Below are 15,582 nucleotides of genomic sequence, written 5' to 3'. Positions count from 1 at the left end.
ATTCCAACAGCGTCCTTCTCAAGGACAATGTCATAACAGCATTTCATGGTGCTTTTGTAACATGCCAGCATAGCTAGACGGGACGCTTCCAGAATTGCACATTCTATATACTCGCAGCCTGGGTGAATCTCATTTGGCAGATGCGAAGCAGAAGCTGTATTGTTTTTACACTTGGGAGGTAGAGCAGCTGTGGGCCCAGCTGCTGCCCTGTGTCCCCAGGAGAAACAGCAGATAGGGGACAGGCGGGAGCTGCCCCCGGCACTCTCCTCAGGGGACTTCCAGCCTCCTCTGCAAGGTCCAAACTCACAACCATATTTTTAGGTTTGATTAAAGCGTCCTAGATGCAGGTTCCAAAATGTGTATGAGTTAACTGCTACTGAGCAACAGGTTGTCCCAAACTTAGATGCTTAAACCAGCAATAAACATTTGTTATCTCACACAGTTTCTGTGGGTCAGAAATTTAGGCGTGATTTAGCTGAATGATTCTGGCTCAAAGGTCACTCATGACCACAGTCGCCTGGGAGCTGCACGGGCTGGGATGTTTCTCAGTAGCTCACCCGCATGCCTGGCACGGTGGCAGTGGCTACGGCAGGAGGCCTCGGTTTCTCCTAGTGTGACCCTCTCCGTACGGCTCATCGTCTCACACCACGCTGCTGGCTTCTCCCAGTGACCCAAAAAGTAGCAAAGCAGAAGCCACAAGTCCTTTTATGACTGAACCTTGGAAGTCATGTTCTGTCCTTGCCACAGTATCCTGTAGTTTCAAAACTCAGCCCTGTTCAGTGGGGGCGGGATCTGTACAAGCACACAGACAGTAGGATGTTAGGGTCACGGAGATGCCCAGGAGGTTGGCTGTCACCTGCCAGCCAGCTTCAGACCTCCCACGGGGCCAGCACCTTAGTGTGTACCGGCTGGTCCCTGGGGGCCGGTCAGGACCTCTCAGCCCCGTCTCTGTGCCGCTGTACTGTCTTGACCTCCCAGCCCCCGCTGTGACCATGTTCCCAGGCATTTGCACTCATTCGCAGCATGCCTAAGGAGACCTCATTCTGTTATAAACAAACTTGGTTAACACAGCCTTGATTAGCACAAGGCTCTCTCTCCAAACCCCACAGAAGTGTCCCTCTCTGAAACTCAAGCAGAGATCATTCATTCTTCCTCATCTCAGATTCTTCCTCGATTGCAACAACTACCCTTCACACTCCCCTCAAGCTAACTGTTGGCCACACCCTGCAGCTTGTCACCTTCAACTGCCATAGCCTCCCCTCTGAAAACTTTTTTTTTTCCTTTTCTTTTCTTTAACATATGGGGTTTCACTCTGTCACTCAGGCTAGAGTATATTAGCTTGATCTTAGCTCACTGCAGCCTCAAACTCCTGGGCTCACACAATCCCGGCACTCAGCTTCCTGGGTAGCTCAGTGCACCCAGCTAACTTTTTTTTATAGTCTTGCTATGTTGTCCAGGCTGATCTTGAACTCCTGGTCTCCAAAGATCCTCCCCCTTCGGCCTCCTGAAATTCTGGGTACTGGTGCGAGCCACTGCACCCAGCCTGAAAACCTTAATAAACCTGACAAATTCTGACCCCAGCCTCTTCAACTGCTAGCTTTCTCTTTTATTCCTTGATCCTTGTTCTTTGAATTTATGAAAATCTCCAATCTGTGCTTCCCACTTCTTACCTTTTCACCAATGATGTGTAACTTCAACCACAGTTTTAGTAACACCCTCCATGCCCTTGGCACCTGAAAGTTCCATCATATCCAGCCTACAAATGATCAGTTTTAGAGAAAGCCCTTCTTGGCTTTGAATCCCAGACAATCTAGGGTGGCATAGCCCATATTTACTCTCCTAAGTGAAACAAACAGACAAAAAACTAGAAAACGGTATTTTAAAACTGGCGTGCAAGATGGGACCTTGATCTCCAAGAAAGAGGCAACAAATTAGGTGACCCGTAGGATTGACCTCAGCTTGTGGCCTGCAGAGAATTTCCAGACCATGGTTGTAGTGAGGGGGAGTCAAAGTGGGGCCCCATGTTCTCCCTCATTGAGCAATGGAGCCCAGGGCTCCACGTGGGTGAGATTTGTGAGCAAGGCCATCAGAGATGAGAGGCCTGCATAGAGAAAGCCTTCTAAAGATCTTCAGCAAAGTACTTATCAGGATAAGCCTGGAAGAAAATTACCTGGGGCCAAAGAAAGAACCACCCAAAAGATTATGAAAACATATTCAGAGTTCACATAGGCCAGAGTAGTTCCTGTTTCCCTTGAACAAAGAACACAGGAGGGTTTTAATTCAGTGAGTGGGACAAAATTATCTCTAGGCCAAGTACAGCTATGGTTTTGCCTAACAAGTAAAGGATAAAACTGTTCCAAGTAACTTAATCACGCCACAGAACAAAACTCAAGAACGTTTATAGGAATACAAAAATATCCAACACCCAAGAAAGTAAAATTCAGAATATCTGCGTTCCAACCCAAAATTATAAGGCACATGAAGAATCAAGAGGGCATGACACAGCGTGAGGAGAAAACCGATCGGTTGAAACTGATCCAGAAATAACATGAGTGATAGAATTAGTAAATAAAGTTATTTTATAAGTATTCCAGAAGATCGCAAAGGAAGGAAAGATTTGGCATGTTGGGCAAAGACATAGAAAATGCAAAAACCACCCAAATAGAACTTCAAGCGATGAAAACTATAAAGAGATTTTAAAAATATGCTAGGTAGAGTTAGTAGTAGATAAAACTTTGCAGAAGAAAAAAATTAGTAAATGTGAAGACATCCATAGAAACTATCTAAAATTAAACACACAGAGAATGTTGAGGAAAAAAATGAGCAGAGCGTGAGTGAACTGTTGGAATTTCAAAGTGGAGAAGAAAGGGGACAGATAAAATACTTGAAGAAAGAATGGTCAAAATTTTCCAAGCTGGGAAGAAATTATAAATCTACATATCCAAGAAGCATGAAGAAAACTATATCCAGGCGCATCAGTTAAACCTCTTAAAACCAATGACAAAAAGTAAACATTATAAGCAGCCAGAGAAAAGAGTTACCATGCTCAGAGAAAAATAAGAATTATGGCAGACTTATTTTCAGACTCAGGGAGAACCAGAAGACAGTAGATTAACAGAGTACTAAATGAAATTTTAAAACTAGCACCAGTCTACAATTCTATCCTCAGAAAAAAAAAGTTTTTTTCCAAAACAAAGAAATTTGCCAGCACATGAAGTTGAAATAATTCATCCCTAGAAGGCCCGTGACACAAGAAAGAAAGGAAATTATCTCAGATGAAAACCTGCTTCTACACAAGGAATAAAGACCACTGGAGAGAATAATTGAATTAAATAATGAAATTATTTAACTACATTAAATAATTTAACTAAATTTAATTTAGTTTAAATTTAACTACATTAAATAATTTAAATCATTTTCTTATTTAACTATTTGAATGATGATTTGGCTGTTTACATAAAAAATAACAACGTCGTGTGTAATTTATAACATAGATAAGGCAAAAGAGTTACGATAAGAACAGCAAGAAAGAGAATGGAAGAAGTTCTGCTAGGAGATTCCTCCTGTATACACAAAGCGGCATAGTATCACTAGAAGGGAGATAGTGGTAAGTGTAAAACGTACACACTAGAGCAGCCCCTAAACAACACAGCAAAGAGAAATGGTTGCTAAGTCAACAAGGGAGAGAAAATGGAATGTGAAAAAGACTCAGTCCAAAAGAAAGCAGAAAAAGAAGGAAAATGGAATAAAGAACAGATGGGACAAATGCAAAACTAAGAGAAAGATGGTAGATTTAAACTCAACTATATCAGTAATCACATAAAATGTATAATAGGCTAAACACCCCAATGAAAAGTCAGAGATGGTTAGATTAAATTAAAAAACCAAGACCCAACTGTATGCTATCTACCAGAAATTGGCTTCATACATAAAGAAAAAAAAAACAACAAAGAAACCCAATCCAGTTGCTTTGTTTAATATAACAAACTGCTGAGAGCTGTTAGGAACAAAGAAAAATTACACAAACGGGCCTACGTCCTATTGCTGCTATACGTTAATATCCATCTTTCCTTTTCCACTCCTGAAGGCAAACAGTCCAAGACTTTGCCTCACTCAAGCTTCCTATGCCGCAGAAATGGCTTTATTTTCTACTCCATAGGAAAAAGAAACTCTCCACCTTCATATCTATGAATATATTTGTCTCCACACCCATCCTCATCTCCTTTTCCCCAATTTCAGAGAAAGATGAATCACTTCCCTCCTTCAAAACGCAGGTCCTATGAGCAGGAAACTTCTCTGAGGCCCCACAGGGATGGAGGGAAGGGGTTTGCTTTCTCCCCCCAACCCAGGTTCCCACTGCCTCTGTATGTCACACCCCATTCCCCCAAGCCACTAGTCAGGGAAACTGAACACTTTGACTACCTTCTAAACAGCTCTCAGATCCATTCTCATCCCTCTGTCCCCTGGGACAGCATCCTCTGGTCTCTACCTGGCCTAGCGTATGATCCTACCCCTCCCACCCAGCCTACCAGTGTGCACACAGAGTGATCTTTCAGAAAGCCGAACGTGATCCAGCCACCCTCCACACCCCCTCTCTGTCTTCCTATTGCCTTTAAGACACAGCCCAGCTCTCCACCTGCCTGTGGCTGGTCCCCTCGTCCCCGTCCAGGCTCCCTGCTCCTCCGGGGTACGGTCCTCCCACATCTCAGATCTTTCTCCTCTCAAAACACTTACATATACTCTGTCCTCACCCTGGAACACAACTTTGCCTCTCTCTTCCTCCACCCCAGGCCCACCCTCCAGCGTCAGCCGGTTCTCTGTCTAGTAACAGGATGACTCTGAATACAAACCCAGGGCACACGAGAAGACTCATTTCAAAATTTTCTTCTAATCAACATATGTCTGACTCCAGCCCCTATCATGCCAGGTGAGAGAAAGCTTCGAATTCCATCTTTTCTGAGGTTTTCCCTCTACCCAACCCTCAAATCATACAGAGTGCTGGGGCCTTGTGTAGTTAGGGGCCCCCACTGTCTAGTCTATGTTCAAGAGTCTGCCTCTGTCTGTGACCGGCAGGAAACCTCTGTCCAGTCCATGTGGTCATCAGACCTGCAGGATCCATTCTGTCACGGAGCTGCCTGAACCACAGTACATTTGGGGAGGCTGGGCAGCCTGATGGTGGGGACTCCACACTGTGAGTGCAGCGCTTGGTCAGCCTCTGGGGTCTGGCCATCTCCGGGGGTTACAACCCCAGCTGGTGCACAGCATCCCGCCTGCTCTCTCCCCAGTCCTGACACATTGTCCCCTTCCGTGCTGCTTCTCCCAGCCCCTCCCCAGGTTAGACACCTGTAACAACCATATGGATGGGAGGGACTCAGAGGCAGCTTCAGCTCTTCTCCCACCCACAAGGGGCCCAGAGGCCTGGATGTAGACAGCCCCAGTTCCTGCTTCTAAGGGGAAGGAAAGTGGTAAGAAAAAGGAAACCCCAGCCAAAAAGGTATCCTGGCTCATTCCAGAAAGCCTCCCCAGCCCTGCAGACTAAACAGACCTGAGTCTTAGGGCCCCGCCTCTTTCTAACTCTCAGCGCCCCTATCCCCACCAGACTGGAAGCTCCCAGGGTCCTACACAGGGCCTGCCACTTCCTGTTCAGCAGCACAGGCAGAATGAGGGCAGGAGTCAACACACAGTCGACTTTCTACGCACTTCTGTGAACACAGGCAAGGCATACACGCTTGAAGAATCTGCTCTGGGTCTTAGAAAACTGAAACACCCCAGAAAAAAAAAATCTTTGCTCTTATTTGAGAGCAAACTTTGCTACAAAGTCCTAGAAAGAAAAGAGGAATCAAATATAGGTCTTCGTCCTGATAGAAAGACAACATTTTAAAAAGTAAAAGGAAACAATCAGAAAACAGCATGTCCTTGTCACTCTGGTTTTATTTCTGCTAATGACACAGGGTCCCAGGCCTGGATAACACATGCTTTAAAAACAAGACTGTGTGGTACAGTAGCTCACGCCTGTAGTCCCAGCACTTTGGGAGGCTGAGGCAGGAGGATCACTTGAGTCCAGGAATTTGAGACCAGCCTGGGCGGTATAGCAAGACCCCGTTTCTGCTAAAAATTGTTAAATTTAGCTGAACACAGTGGCACACACCTGTGGTCCCTGAAGAAGACTAAGGTGGGAGGATCACTTGAGCCCAGGAGTTTGAGGCTGCAGTGAGCTATGATGAGGCCACTGCACTCTAGCCAAGGTGACAGAGTGAGATCCTTCTCTAAACAAAAAAGAAAGGAAGCTGGAAGTGGGTAACTAACCACTGCTCATGTTCAAAATCAACCCTCACTTTAGCTCCAGAGCTGTGGTGGCTCTAAAAAAGGTCCAGAAATTCTGTGGTAGGTCTCCCTGCAAGAGGGGGAGCCTAATCCCTTCTTTCTGAGTGTGGCTGGACTGAGTGACTCACTTCTATCAAAGACAAAGTGGAATGAAGGTGTTTGATTCCAAGACAAGGCCATGAAATGACAGCTCTGTGACAGCTGCCATGCTGAGCACCTCTTTGGAGAGCACCGCTTTGGTGAGGAACTGAGACCTCCGACCATCAGCCAGTGAGGAACCACAGTCTCAGGCCCCTCTGGGAAGTGCATTCCCCACCCAAGACAAGCACCGAATGACCCAATCCCCAGCCTACACTGCAACTGCAGCCTTACAGGGACCCTGAGCTAGAGCCACCCACCAAAGCCAGGCCGATTCCCAACTCTCAGAAACCATGTGAGATGATTCATGTTTGTTATTTCAAGCTGCCAAAATTAGATTTGGGGTAATTCTGCACCTCTAACTCAAGCTCCAATTCTGGTGTCTATTAGGAGCTTCCAGAAAGAGGTACTTCCAGCCTAGAAATTTAAAGGTGTGGGTCAAAGCTCTTTATGCCAGGGGGGTATTCCCCAAAGTGAGCTCCAAACACCTCTGTATTTAGTTTACTATGTATTAGAAAAGTGCTGGTTTTCCACTTTCAGGACTGATGGATTTCTGTGTCTGAGAGGAATTTGTGAAGGGGAAGGAATGTTCACCACTAATTGTAATTTAGGCAATATCTCATTATTAATCTCAGGAATTTATTAGGCAATTAGCGTTCTTTGAGATATTAAATAATCAACATTGCCCTAAATGTTTATACTTGCAACTAATAATTTTAAAAGTTGTCTTAGATAAATTTTAAAAGTTGTCTTAGAACTATTTCTTTCACGTTAAATCTGGATGGAAACCACACAGCCCAAAGTTCCTGCCTTGGTGTGTATGATCAAAGTAAAGAGAGCTTTAACGCAGAAGAAGCTGGTTCATGAGGAAGGAAGTTTTGTAGCTTGTTTTATTTTATTTTATTTATTTTATTTTTTTTTATTAAACCATAGCTGTATACATTAGTATTATCGTGGGGCACCATACACTTGGTTCATAGATCGTTTGACACATTTTCATTACATTAGTTAACATAGCTTTTGTAGCATTTTCTTACACCTGCGGTGCATCTTACAAGGGTATATGTGAATCCTAGTAAATGTGGAATGTAAAGGTCTTAGCAAAATAACTAAGAAAATGTAGCTTGTTTTAAATGGTTCTTGAAAGACATTGAGTATTGGGAAACCCGTCCTGCTTTTAGGGAGCTGAATAAATATCAGATGGTAACAGTGTGATGGTCGCATGAAGTTCTCTACAGACCTTCAGCGTCCCCTATGCTGTGTTTCTCTTTAACTTGTCTCTGATCTCCTAATGGAAGTGGATATTTGTAAAGTCTACCCCGTGACCTTTTATTAAGCCTTAATGAGTTCATGGTAAACTGTTCGTTTCTTTATTTTGTAGAATAATTTTGGTCTGCAGCAAAATTCAATTTCCTTTCTTCCCCACACCCCTCTCCTTCCACTTGAAATGTAAGCTAGACAGAGGCCCTATGGCGAAAGTTGTCATATTAAACGTATCTTTAGAACAATCCTTTCTCACTAGGAACCCAGGCAGTATTACGTTAAATAAAAAGGAGCTTGAGACTATTTGGGGTAGCTCAGTTATGAAGAGGCAAATCAAGTATTTCCCTTCCAAAAAGTTCCTGGGTTCTAGGAATTGAGGTATCTTTTAAACTAAGATTTTTCTGAGGTGACTCCTTTTGTTTGGTGATAACTTTAATAAAGGTAATTTAAGAGATGAGGTTTTTTTTGTTTGTTTTTGTTTTTTTGAGACATAGTCACACTGTGTCACCCTTGGTAGAGTGCTGGACGGGCCTCACAGCTCATAGCAACTTCGAACTCTTTGGGCTTAAGCAATTCTCTTCCCTCAGCCTCCCAAGTGGCTGAGACTACAGGCACCTGCCACAACCCCTGGCTAAGGGATAAGTTTTTAAAGACTCCTGAAATGAGACTTAACCATTTGGGGGATTATCGGTTGCACATATCAGTTTCTATTGTGTGCCGAGTTACTATCCTATGGGCTGTGCTAGTGTTTTAGGAAAAGGAAAAATAAAATTTCTTCTTTAGTATAATAAATGTGTTTTTAATTTTTAAAAAATTAAAGATTTGGCAATATAAATTTTCTTAATCAATAAAAACCTGGATTACAAACTTAACCCAGCACTTTTAGGCATTTAACTAAGACCTCAATTCTAACATTAATTCCTTTTAATATTCTAAGATCCTTCAAATGCAAATTGGTCCCACAGAAAAAAATGAAAGATTACAAAAATGACTAATGCCCTTACACCCAAAGCACGTACGACTGGCGTTTAAGTGAGGACACCACGATTTAATTCCTTTCCTTTTTTGATCCCCTATGTTACATTCTTTACATTGTCCTAAGATTTCAGTAACCGTAAGTTCAATAACCGATACTTTATACCTTTGTAGAATTTTGGAAATTTTACCAGACACCAAAGTAAGAGAATATTGTCCCGACCCCACAGGGAGTCGGCAGGCCTTGCGCAGGTGACCTGCTGGGTTTTGGTTAGGACGTGTTTGCACACACTAAGCCAAGGTCAGACCTGAGCCACTAGTCATCAGGGTGAGTTTCTTTTTGTTCGGAAGATGCGCTTGTCATACTGCAGGACCTCTAGTGCCTGTCTCCTTAACGCTGGTGTCCTTTCTAGGAATGAAATCATCTTCCAGTTTAGTGCGTGGCCTCTCCTTATTGTCCATTAACTGTGCTTTTTCTTCTGGACTACTGGAAGATCATGGCACATGTTTTACTGGTATCTCTTTGTAGTTACTAGAGTTATCCAGGCATTTCATTCTTTGAGAAAAGAGAGAGTGAGTTGAGCTTGACTCCTTCTTCTCTTAAGGACATGTGGCTAATTTGTACCCCCAGAGCACACGTTTGGATGCTCTCCGATTGGATTCTGCGGGTCATCAGCGAGGCGCCCCAGCACGGAGCACTTTCCACTCGCGATCCTTACATTCTTGCTCATGCTGGGGTGATGTGGGCTGACTTGCCAGTTTCATGTCACTCCTTCCTGCTCACGCTGGTCCAGAACTACAGCTGGTGAACAGACACACGTTTAACAGCATGAGGACACCAGTCACGCTGGGCTAAGGCCCCCCCAATGTCATTATCAATGACTAGGACACCAGTCACGCTGGGCTAAGCCCCCCTCCCACCTCATTATGAATGACTGCATCTTAACCAATTACGTCTGCGATGACTCTATTGCCAAATAAGGTCACATTCACAGGTTCTGGGGTTACGGCTTCAACATACCTTTTTAGGGAACATAATTCAACCGTGACAATAGGCCTGTCAGGAAGCTGAGCTCGGACCCTCAGTCAAGGCCAGCGAGGGCACTGCAACAGGAGTCCAGAGGTACCAATGCCTGTCCTGGGTCCAGGCGGGCCCATCAGACCGGCCTCAAACCCACTTTGGACTTAACCTCTGGACTTAATCACAGGGCCCACATCTTTCTCCTTTTGGTCACTGGAGCAGAATCTCAACCAGAGGGTGATTGTTGATCAGAATTAAAATTGAGAGTGGAAAAAAGTTTGGAAAAAGAAAGAATCATCTTATTTCTAGCTTCTGGATTTGTGCCCTTTCAGTCTCGGTGGTCCCCGACACGCGATTTCACTGGGCCCTTCTCAAGTATATTTCAGAAAAGAACAGGACGGCAATTTGCTCCAGCTCCCTTCTGGAAACAGAGCCGAGACTACGTTCCAAAGACCCGAGAGGAAACAAAACCAAACTAGACACAGCCCACTAAGGGAATACTTCCCTGCCTCGGTTTCACCATTAGTCTGAAGGCAAGCTCAGCCCCTGGCACACAGAACAGGCATGGGGTGCCCTAGGCATTCCCAGGCCATGGCTCAGACCCCTTGCCCCCTGGAAGGAGCCCTGAAGCTGGTGACGCTTCACCTGCAACTCAGCTTTGCCCCGCAGGCGCCAGCACAGGGGCCTGTCCGGACTGGAAGGCCACCCTGAGCTGATGGCAGCTTATGCTCCTGTGCCTATGAGCACCCCTGGCCATGGCACCCTCCTTGCCTGGACCCATCCTCAGCCTTGGAGAAGGGTGGAGCTGGCAGTCTTTGGGGAGTGCTGGGAAGGAGGCCTCCGGGGGAGGGTGCTGGCTACAGCCTCCTGCCTGCCCCATCCATGGGCTCATGCTCTGGGGCCCTTTGTGCTCCCCAGGAGTGATAGTGGGACCTGCTGCCCACAGCCAGCAGAATGCAGGCCCTCTTAGGCAGGGGAAGTCCCACCCAGCCCTGGTCATAGCACCTGAGGACAGATTTTGTGACAGAGCTGTCCCCACATACCCACTGAATCAGGACCACAGGACCAGCCTGGAGGTGGGGGCTGGGGATGCAGCCATCATGAGGGAGCACTCAGCCTTGAGCTGTCCTAACTGGGACCTCCCTGGGAGGGCAGGTGATGCTGCATCAGGGGGGTTTCTCATGCCCACGTGCCACCTCCATGGAGTGTGTGCCAGGAATGTTAGAAATCAGCCCCCAGTGGGGGGCCAGGACTACAGGACCAGCAACCACCCTCCAGCATGATGTTGCTGGGCCAGGCCCTGTCTAGAGCCCTGGCCGACTGGGGTGATGTAGGCTTTCTGGGGTCTGCTCCCACTTGCAAGAGCATGTACAATTTGGGGACACACATGTGGCACTGTGCCCTTCCAGGCAGCCTCACACCTGGGAGCTCCCGCCTGGTTAGCAAAGCTTTCTGTGAACCAAAGAGAGCTTTTCTAGGTGCTGGAAACCTGCTGGATTTGGAGCATGTGTGACTCACCCAAGGCAGAATGCTTGGCTTTCTGCATATCTGCTGGTGGAATGAAGGGTCTGCATCCATCCACTCATCTTTCACGCTATCTCCACATCTCTGTTTCATAAAACACCAATTTATCGGATATTACCCTCATTTTAAATTACATATATCAGTTAAAATGCAGTTCACCTTCTTCCAACCTCATTAGCTGATAAAAGCATTAGCAAATTGTTACAGGTCTAAATGACCGTGTAATAGGTATTGGTTTTAATTGTCAGCATTTAAGTGGCCATCGTAACAAGTGTTTTGCTTCATAAGTCAGGTAAGCCCTTCGCTCTCCAAGGAAAAATGCTGGGGACTTGGCTGCTGGAAAACTCAGAGTCCAATGTGTGGACTCTGGTAACAGGTAGATAGGACTCTATGATATTTTGACATTGGCTTCAAGGATATTTTCTGTTTTCCTTTTTTACCCTTTTAAAGGAAAAGAAGTCACTTATCAGAAAGATACCTGCACCCAAATGCTTATCACAGCACAACTCATAATTGCAAAGATATGGAATCAACCTGAGTGCCCATCAGCTGCTGAGTGGGTGGAGGAACTTGCATGCACTGTACCCCAAGGAGCGCTACTCAGCCAGAAAAGGGGGCGAAATAATGTCTTTGCAGCTTTATTTTTGGAACTGGAGACTGTTACCCTGAGAAACATCTCAGGAACGGAACAACAAACCCCCATGTTCTCACTGGTAAGTGGGAGCTAAACGATCTGGTCCAACAGTGGCAGGGGGCCGTGGGAAGCTCAGGAGAGTGGGGGGCAGGGATAAGCCATACCCGGCAGGTCCAGTGTACACTATTCTGGTGAGGGGTGCGGTGCACTGAGAGCCCTGACTGCAGCACTATGCGATTTATCCATGTAACAAAAACATGTGTATCCCCTAAATCTATTGAAATAAGAAAAAGGAAAAACAAACAAAAAAATTACTATTTAAAGTGTACAGTTCCATGGCATAAAATGTATTCACATTGTTGTGTGACCCTGGCCACCATCCAACTCCAGAACTGTTTCATCACCCCAGACTGAACTGTGCACCTGTCAGACACGACCCCTGTCCCTCTCCCCGGGGCCCTGTCCCTCTCCCCGGGGCCCCTGTCCCTCTCCCCAGGCCCCTGTCCCTCTCCCCGGGCCCTGTCCCTCTCCCCGGCCCCTGTCCCTCTCCCCGGGGCCCCTGTCCCTCTCCCCGGCCCCTGTCCCTCTCCCCGGGGCCCCTTTCCCTCTCCCCGGGGCCCCTGTCCCTCTCCCCGGCCCCTGTCCCTCTCCCCGGGGCCCTGTCCCTCTCCCCAGCCCCTGTCCCTCTCCCCGGGGCCCTGTCCCTCTCCCCGGGCCCCTGTCCCTGTCCCCCGCCCCTGTCCCTCTCTCTGGGCCCTGACGACCATCACTGTACTTCCTGTCTCTGTGACTCAGGTGCCTCCTATCACTGGAATCACACCTTATCTGTCCTTTTGTGACTGGCTTATTCTACTCAGCATGTATCCCCCAGGTTCCTCTGTGTGTCGCATGTGTCAGAATTCCCTTCCTTTTTGAAGCTGAAGCATATTCTGTTTGCGTCTTCACGACATCTTGTTTATCCATTCATCCATCTGTGGGTACTTGGCTTGCGTCCATCTTGGGCTACTGTGAATAAAGCTGCTGTTGGCTTCATATGTCTTAGTTTTTCTTCTGTCCAGGCCTTTTTCTTTCTCATCAACTTCTATTTTGTGCTCCTCGGTGACCGACATTAGACTCCACTGTAGCCCCTCAGTAAATTCAGCCACGCTGCCTAAGCAACGTGAGATCTAACATCAACGCAAGAGATAAAATTCCAAAATCAAATGGGCTTTCCTACATGCAAAAGAGTTCTTAACCATCTGGCGGTTACCCACCCATTCAAGATTCTGAAAACCCTCTTCCACTTGAAAAAAAAATAAAAAAAAGTGCCTCCGTCACACAAACGCGACATTTTCAGTTTCTATTTTTTTTATTAATATTAAATCATAGTTGTATACATTAATGTGATCATGGGGCACCATACACTGGTTTTATAGACCTTTTGACACATTTTCATCCCACTGGTTACCACAGCCTTCCTGGAATTTTCTTAGTTATTGTGTTAAGACAATTATATTCTACATTCACTAAGTTTCACATGTACCCTTGTAAGATGCACCGCAGGTGTCATCCCACCAATCACCCTCCCTCCGCCCATCCTGCCCCCTCCCTCCGCTCCCTCACCTCCTCCCCATATTCTTAGGTTATAACTGGGTTATAGCTTTCCTATGAAAGCCATAAATTAGTTTCATAGTAGGGCTGAGTACATTGGGTACTTTTTCTTCCATTCTTAAGATACTTTGCTAAGAAGAATATGTTCCAGCTCCATCCATGTAAACATGAAAGAGGTAAAGTCTCCATCTTTCTTTAAGGCTGCATAGTATTCTATGGTATACATATACCACAATTTATTAATCCATTCGTGGATCGATGGGCAGGGGTCCTCAAACTGCGGCCCACGGGCCACATGAAGCAGTGTGATTGTATTTGTTCCCGTTTTGTCTTTTTAGTTCAAAATAAGATATGGGCCGTGTGCATAGGAATTTGTTCATAGTTTTTTTTTTTAACTATAGTCTGGCCCTCCAACGGTCTGAGGGATAGTGAACTGGCCCCCTGTTTAAAAAGTTTGAGGACCTCTCTGTAGGGCATCCATGAAGCCTGCCTCCTCCGCCTGAGTGCTGCAGCTCTAGCCAGCACCCCACCCTGACCACCTCCTAAGCACACACGCTCGCTCTCCCAGGACCTGGGAAGCCCTGGTTTCCGATTTAACTGTGTCACAACAGCGTGTGCTCCTGCCCGGGCGGAGCAGACCTGAGGCGGCACAGGCCCTGGTGCTGCTGTCGCCCAGCTGCAGCCAGGACCGCTGGGGGAGGCATGTTTGGACCAATTTGCCAAGTCTGAGGGGGAAGCACAAGTCACCTTGGATTTACCTGGTGGCTGAACCTCAGCTGAGATGCATTGGCAAATCACCTTCACGGGGGGTGATTTACTCGGGAGACATGTGTCCTCATGTGTGCACACCTGGGGGCAGAGTCGTGTGTTGTGTGTACACGCACACACGTGTGTGTGGAGGGGAACAGACGAGGAATGCAGAATGTCTGATGTCTGGTCCCCCGAGGGCAGGGCTCCGGGCTTCTGCAGCACGGGCCACCTGTGGCAGGCACAATGCCCGGGTGTTCCACAGGGTGAGGTGTAGGGACCATCTTCCTTCTTCCTTGGCCAGGGAATCCTGAGGGGCCACAGCCACCCACAGGGGCTCCCTGCCAGATTTTGCCACAGCACAGGTGTAGGGACTCTCAAAGGGACAGCCCTCCGTCGGGCACTCTTCTTCCAGAAACCTTGGGGCACCTAATTCTGTGGCGCATTAAAATCACCGAGGGAGCTTTTAAAACATTCCGATGGGTGGTGCCCGTAGCTCAGTAGGCAGGGCACCAGCCACATACACCAAGGCTATTGCGTTGGAACTCGGCCTCGGCCAGCTAAAGCAATGATGACAACTGCAACCAAAAAATAGCCAGGCGTGGCGGTGGGCACCTGTAGTCCCAGCTACTTGGGAAGCTGAGGTAAGAAAATCACTTAAGCCCAAGAGTTGGAGGTTGCTGTGAGCTGTGACGCCACGGCACTCTACCCAGGGCAACATAGTGAGACTCTGTCTCAAAAATAAATAAATTAAATAATAAAATAAAATAAAACATTCTGACACAGAGAGCTCCACTCCAGAACTGTTGTTATAAGGATCTCTGGGGATGTGGCCTGGGCATTGGTCTTTTTTTTTTTTTTAAGTCCCCAAGTGATTCCAATGGACAGACTAGCCCCGCTGATGGTCTCTGCCTCCTGCCCTCATGGAGCCCTCTATAAATACATCCCTGATGCTGGAAAGGCAGGAACTGCCCTGGCGAGTCGATTTTAAGATGTACATTTTTGGATTCTGGGAGGGATGTTTATCACCATCACTGTCAGGCCATGACAGGTATAACAACCCGCCAGAGTTGCCTTCATGATGCGTGTGCTTATTCAATCACAGCATTTCATACAGTTGTCACTTTAATGGGCATTATCGGTACTACATACGGAGAGTTTAATTGCTATTTTTAAATATTTCTCCAAAATATTACGGTATGATTCAGCCTTGAAATGAAAAAATATTGTGTGTGATGAGCGTGGATGTGGAGCACTGGGGTGTAAATCTGATGTCGGGGAAGCAAATACTTCTCACCATCATTTCATGGGTTTTTTGTAAAATAACCAAGTGCTTTATATCAAATAGAGCCTGACAAAGGAAGAC

The sequence above is a fragment of the Nycticebus coucang genome, chromosome 19 (genome assembly GCF_027406575.1).
Source record: "Nycticebus coucang isolate mNycCou1 chromosome 19, mNycCou1.pri, whole genome shotgun sequence".
Lineage (NCBI taxonomy): Eukaryota > Metazoa > Chordata > Mammalia > Primates > Lorisidae > Nycticebus > Nycticebus coucang.
This window is presented reverse-complemented; position numbering follows the sequence as displayed.